This window comes from Periplaneta americana, chromosome 13 (genome assembly GCF_040183065.1).
Source record: "Periplaneta americana isolate PAMFEO1 chromosome 13, P.americana_PAMFEO1_priV1, whole genome shotgun sequence".
Classification (NCBI taxonomy): domain Eukaryota; kingdom Metazoa; phylum Arthropoda; class Insecta; order Blattodea; family Blattidae; genus Periplaneta; species Periplaneta americana.
In genome coordinates, this window is record NC_091129.1 from 82,449,388 (window position 1) to 82,456,940 (window position 7,553).

General features: G+C 32.7%; 1 long non-coding RNA gene across 1 annotated transcript; it reads left to right on the forward strand.

Annotated features, from left to right (window-relative positions):
• Positions 1-448: 448 nt before the first annotated feature.
• LOC138711583 (uncharacterized) lies at positions 449-6,268 on the forward strand. Its single transcript, XR_011335399.1, has 3 exons — positions 449-674; positions 1,432-1,521; positions 4,800-6,268. It is a non-coding gene; the product is annotated as an uncharacterized lncRNA (long non-coding RNA).
• The last annotated feature ends 1,285 nt before the right edge of the window (positions 6,269-7,553 follow it).

The window sequence follows — 7,553 nt, forward strand, 5'->3', positions numbered from 1 at the left end:
ATTTACACAAGAATTCAGATATTACGCTCACGCCCTTTACTGATACTAAAAAATCTAAATATTGGAACACAATGTCTTTTTATAATAATGTATCATACAAGTTGCATAATTTTTTCAAAAAAGAAAATGTAAAGGTCTCTTTTAGAACAGGTAATAAACTTAATAATGTTATTTCAAACAATATTTGTAACTTTGATAAATATGCCAGTGGTGGAGTGTACATGCTGCATTGTAAGAATTGCCCAAAAAAGTATATTGGCCAAACCAAAAGGAATTTTAGGACTAGATATTCTGAACATAAAGCAGATTTTCGTCACAATCGTAATAAATCCAAATTCGCAACTCATTTGATTGAGAACGGCCACGAGCTTCAAAATATGTCCGACGCTTTACAGATTTTAAAACCCATCAGTAATGGAACTTTTAATTTAGTTGCTGAAGAATTTTACATAGCTAAATCGCTTAATAATACAGTTCCACTAATTAATGAACAATTACCTAGTTTCGGTAACCCCTTATTTAAATTAGCCAATAGAAACTCTTCTCACTGCGGCACGTACCCCCCTCCACTTACGTCATGACGTGTCTCTCATACTGTGTCATTGCACCAGTCACCACCACGCCACAGACCAGACAACATCATTTTCTTTTATTACGCCAAGACCAAAGACCTTGTAAGTATTTTATCGTCAATTCACTTCTTTTTCTGGTCCTACACTGATCCCTTACTAAATACTTATTATTGATTTTTGCAGATTTTACAATGTGCTGCTACGTCGTGGTGACTGATCCAAAGCAATATTTTAATTTATTCTTTTTATTGTCTGTGTCGCTATTTTAAGCTGCATAGTTTTTACCAAATTGTGATCTATCACCTGCACACATGTCAAATATTTTTATTTTTTGAGACCTCATGAAGGTTTTACTACCATATATATATATATATATATATATATATATATATATATATATATATATATTTCAGACTGTTCATAAGTCTTTTTATTTCTCTTATCATTGTATTTTCATATTTTTATATTTTTACGTCATGTACTTTAACACTTTTCGACGTTACTAGTCTATCCATGTCTTTATATGAAAAGCATAACATCGCAAAAGTCTGACCTGAAGATGCTATTATTATAGCGAAAGCGCTAGTCAGAATATGTTCCTGCAACCTATGTAATATTTTGTAATTTTTAATAGACAGTTATTGAAGGACTCTTGATATTTGTTTCCTTAAATTTGTTAACTTGTCGGACCAACATGCCTTTCAAAAAAATAAGAATTAAATCAAATACACTCTTAAAAACTGATGAAATCCCGTGACAGTCTTTGAGCTGGTGAGCCATTAAATCATTCAGTAAATTATTGAAGAGCAATTTCTCGCTCTTGTAACCTGATAATATGTACTGTCCATTTCCATTGCAGTTGAAGGGGTTCTCACTGCAGCTGCTGCACCGCAAGCTCAAGTTCACGGCCTGCGACTTTTTCCCGCTAGACTTCACTCTGCTGCACTCGGTAAGGAAGTAAATTCAAATATTTGCGTATGAATCGTTTAACACTACAAATAATATATTAATCATTTTAATTGGGTTGAGTCATGATTTAGTTGGATAGACAATGGCTTTCACCAAGTTGGCTGATGTTCGATCCCCTGCAGTGCCAGTGAAATTTTTGGTGCACAAAGTAGATCTGAGACACCGAACCAAGAGATGTACGACAACCTGAACAGTCCGCATAGATTACCCCAAAAGATCCATAGAAAGGGTTTCATGCTTTATCGGTTTCAAGTGCCGAAAACAGAATTGAGGATATTTTAATTGCACACCTTGATGATGATATGATCATTTATGAATAAATGTGATCCGTTTTGACAATCCGTTAAGTACGATATTAAAAGTACAATACACGACAGCCCATGAAGGGAAAAGGCCAACAGCCGACTGCTGGCCTCATTTCCACAGTTTCAGCAGAAGTGAAAGATCACCCTACCACTATGGACTACAGTGTGGTTGGCACAGTAATCTCCCCAGTAGTTATAGCTGGCTTGCGAAACCAGATTTCACTGCTTACTCGTACTATCTCCCGAAATTCATAACGATGCTGGGTGAATACTGGTACTAAACACTGGCCGAAATTTAGTGAAGACATTTCTTCCCCCTACAAGACTCGAACCAGAGCTTACTGTGTAATGTTAGTCAAAGGAATGACGCCTTAGATAACGGAGCTACGGATTTCATGATGATAAAATTCCTTTCTCGTTATTATAACCTATTGGCAGTCATGCGTTCAATTCTTTTAATCTTAATTTGAAGAGGATATTTCGCTGTATCCCTCTTTTTGTCTCAAAGTCGCGATGCATTTGTTTTCTCCGTGTGGCGTTGGCTGGCCGGATGTTATATCCCGATGCGAGAGGATCACCTCTTCTGTTCCTTTGATGCAGTAACTCAATAGGATTCAAACATTCCCTGGCTTTTGTACACAAACTGTAACTTCGTTCTATAGTAAACTAAAGGGTGGATTTAAATTCCGGAAAGTTGTCTGACAGAAATTTCTGTGTGGTTTTAGCTCCGTGTCATGTTATGCGGAAAAAAGTTCGCTTCTCTAACCTACACCACAAGGATACTTCAAAACCTTTCACGTAAAATAACCAGTTTCTATGTGAAATATAACGTAATGCATTAATAAATAAATATATCCGTTATTCTTGCTTATCATATTATTGTCATTATTATTATGATTATTATTATTGTTGCCTTTGTTTGCAATAATATATGTGCAATAATAGCATGAATGTATAAAAAAAATATTTTAAGAAAAATTAGGTAGAAATTATTTTTACATCAACTGAGAAACAGATGGAAGGAGTGAGATGGTGTATGAGCTGAAAGGATTGTAAGATGCGGATAAGTCGGATAGGGGCCAGTGGAGAAAAAATTAAATTAAGAATGATATATCATGGTTAACAAGTTTGCTGGGTTCAGGAAAACTACAACATTGTCAAAAAAGAAAAGGTCTAAATTTTAAAATTGTAAGAAACAAAACCTTTAGGTTATGGTAATAATTAATGTGATATTAAGGGGTTATGTATTGATAAAATTCCAGATTTTATAATATATAATATTTCAGAATAGCTATCTGCAGTAACAGGGTTAACCAACTAACATTTTTAATGCACACAGCTCCTCAATTTTATGATGGGCCTCGTATTATAGCTAGTAAAACTATCACTGAATTTTAAAATAATAGATGTTGAAAAAAATTAAATTTTATTTTTACTAAATTTGTGACTCCGATGTTAATAAAGTCAGCATCTTCAGAGAAATGGTAAATTCAGTTGAAGGATTTAAAAGTCATATTGAGGTTAATATTTCATATAAGTTGAAAGTATATATAGGCCCTAATAAAGAATTGTTTTTAACTTCAGTGAATAACCTATTGATTAATACACAAAACAATTTTCTGTTTTAATTTTCACATCATTATATCCACAAATATTTTCGATTTTTTTTTAATCATTTTCAGGTGGAGATACAAAGTAGATCAATTGAACATAGGTGAAATACAAAATTATTTTAAAAAAAAATCGAAAATATTTGTGGATATAATGATTTGAAACTTAAAAACAGAAAATTGTTTTCTGTATTAATCGATAAGTTGTTGACTGAAATTAAAAATAATTCTTTATTATATATCAATTGAAAGAGTACATACTTTTCTTATTTTTAAAGTATTTACCATTATACAACTGAAAAGATTTAGAGTGTTATTTAAAATGGTTGCATACAGTTTATCTTTCCACTCTCGCTTACGGGACCTAATTCCGCAGCAAGTAATTGAGCGCGCTGTCATTCAAGGACACGCATAGTCGCTTATAAGACGGTTGTCTGTTATTGAAAGCAGTATTTTGTTTCAGATCAGTACATCTGTTATTTTGTTCACTGTAGTGTTTCATTTCTGTATCTGTGTCTGTTGCTTGAGTCATGGTTCAGACATTTAATACGGAACGAAGAATTTTCATTTGCTGTAACTTTTACGTGTAAATAGCGTAATCACTTGCTCACTTTCGTAGAGAATTTCTTTCATCTGAAATCATCTGAAAGGACTACAGTTTAGAAAAGAGTGAATGAATTCGAAACTATGGAATAGTAAAGCACCTTAATTTTGCACTTTCAGAATTTCAAATTGCAAAAAAAAAAAAAAAAAAAAAAAAAAAAAAAAAAAAAAAAAAAAAAAAAAAAAAAATCCTTACTGCTGTTTATCTCGCGTGTTCTTTAACTCATAACGAAGAGCTCAGTGCATACCGCCTAAGGGCAGCTGCGCTGTGCACTACCGCTTCGACTCGACTTACGCGAACGTAGAGAAATAAAATATGTGCACTGTATTTTGTTTTCTTAAAAATATACCTTTTAAAACTTTGACGTGCCTTAGCTTTTTCTAAAAATAAAATTCAATTTAATTTCAATTCTACTTATGTGATGAATTTTAAAATCTCGATATACACACACACACACACTTCTGTATGCTACATTACATTATCTACAAAACGGAATTTCATCAAGCCCAGTAGCAGATTATTGTAATTAAAATCATAAGTTCTGTTAAAAGATTAAAAACTTTAGTGCAGTTTCACTTATTGTGCTGTAATTTTATTTGTGATGTTTCAGAAGTGGATTAAGTATTTGCTTTCGTAATTGCTAAATATAACGAACCAAATGCTTACAGAATGTCTTCATGTCATTAAAGTGTAATATGCAGATAAGTTTATTATAATGTTCGTTTTTCTTTTGTTACAGATGATTAGCGCTGTTACAACGTATCTCATCATTGTTATTCAGTTTCATATCACCAATCCTAACGGATTTGTTTAAGGAAGGAAAAAGAAATTTCCTAGAAGAATTATTATATTTGTATAAGTTTGTGGGTATCAATTACAAAATTAAGGCTTTCTGGCATTACATTACACCAATTTTAATCACTAGTCATATAATATATTCTTCGATGTCAAAGAATAGTATTTCTAAAATTCGTAGTCTTGGTGTCAAAGCCGATGCAACACCAGGCCGATTAAATCATTTTTAATATATTTAAATTTTTTATTCTCTTATGTTTATTACATAATTCTTCATAAATAATTGAGTCATTAATATTTTATTACGTTTTTTATTTGTTTCAATGATTGAATAAGGAATAACTTTTAAAATTTATTCCGCCTTTACGGTTGATTCCCGGTCGGGACAGGTTAGCTGGTTTAGATTTTTTCCGGGGTTTTCCCTCAACCCAATATCAGCAAATGCTGGGTAACTACCGGTATTGGACCCCGGAATCATTTGACCGTCATTATCACCTTCATCTCATTCAGACGCTATATAGCCAATATGCTGAAAAAGCGTCGTAAAATAACCTACTAAAAAAATATGGTAGAGTGACACGTATATATTTGAATCCCTTTTTAAGACACTATAGATTAATCATTCTCCATTATTTGTATCAATACAATAAGGAATATATATACATTTATTCATTCATTCTTTCAATTATTTATTTATTTATTATGGCGGAGTGGCACACATATATTTGTATCTCTTTTTAAGAGACTATAGAGCAATTATTCACCATTATTTGTGTAGGCCTACATACAATAAGGAATATATATTTATTTATTATGGTGGAGTGACACGTATATATTGGAATCCCTTTTTAAGAGAAAATAGAGCAATCATTCACCATTATTTGTGTACATACGATAAGGAAAATAAATGTACTATATTAATTTATTATGGTAGAGTGAAACATATATATTTGAATCCCCTTTTAAGATAGTATAGAGCAATAATTCTCCATTATTTGTGTACATACAGTAAGGAATATATAATATATTTATTTATTATTGTGGAATGGCACGTATACATTTGAGTCCCTTTTAAGGGACTATAGAGCAATCATTCACCATTATTTGTGTACATAGGGTAAAGTTTGATAAAATTGTGATAATAATAATAATATTATAATATTACTTTTTGAGAATTTTTTTACAATTTTACTGAGCGAGAGAAGGACCGATTTTCTGCAGCAACTTGTCCACGAACATTCCCTTAATAGGTTGACGCAAAAAACCGATCTTTCTTTCGCTCAGTAAAATTGTAAAATATTCTCAAAAAGAACTATCGCACGATTTATATTCATGCAAGCATACCTCGAGTACAAGGATTAGTATTATTACTTGTATTTTCATTATTTTGTGATGCCGTTGTTGAGTGTGAGTAGAATATTACTATATCATATTTATGGCTATGGTTCGTTTCAGTAACCATGATATTGAAACAAATGAATAAACAATACTTCTTGCATTATAAATCAGGCGTAACTTTTTAAATACAAGGGCATTCGAAAAATAATGGGACATAGACTCTTTAAAAACCCCCCCGTAAACTAGCCTAATTACTGTTTCACACTAAATTTGTTTAGGTTACTTTTGACTTTACATACTTCAAATATAGTCTTCTGCAATGTCAACAATACGTTCCAAAATTCTTGGAAGACGACCGACTCCATCTGCAGCACAATTTCTGGATTTCTCTCTCACTGATCAATCTAAAGCTCTTTGGATGTCAACTCTTGATTGAAAGCGAATACTTCGCTTCCACTCAACTTGCAATAGTACAGTATTGTTGGACTTTCCTCCCATAAGCTTCTCTTGTAATGCCCTAAAGCACTGAGTTTCATGTTTTTCCCTTGCAACTTGAATGTTTATGAAGAACCTTTGTTCGTACCTTTAGGGCTGTACTGTTTGCTACAAGTCAGAAACAGCCACTGTATTTCCAAGATATGGCTACTTCAAGACTTTGAATATTGCAAATTTATGAAACAATCGCTGCTCTATTACGTAGTACAAAATTTCAATGGTCACCGCTAGGACTACTGATTTACAGCATTGTTATCATTACTTATCGAATGCTGTAGTAATAAGTATAGTATTTTACGTGGCTGTGTATATGTAACGACGCTGTATCAACTGTGCAGATATCTAGCGTCTGTGAAATTGAAATTATATTTTGGTGGTGACGAAATCAAAGATTTGCCATGAATTACACTACATTTACCATACAAATTAAACTTGGAAATAGAACCTAACCAATTAATGAGCCCAATAAGGTTCCGAACGCATTCCAGGAGCCCTAGCTACTTATCATTTAGCTAGTGATGAGCATGTTCTTCAGTTACTAAAGGTCTTTATGATAATAAGAGTCAACCGCTATGGAGTAATCGTTAGCATGTCTGACCTTGAAACGAGCGGTTCCGAGTTCAAATTCTGGTTGGGACAATTTACCTGATTGAGTTTTTTCAGGGTTTTTCCCTCAACTCATTAAAAGCACATGCTGGATAACTGTCTGTGCTGGACCCTGGACTCATTTCGATGGCATTATCGTCTTCATCTAACACAGACTCTTCTAGATAACTACAGCAGTTGGTAAAACGTCGTAAAATAAACCAAATAAAAAAATTAAGACACTACAAATCATTAAATTTTTTTCACTATATTTTGCCAT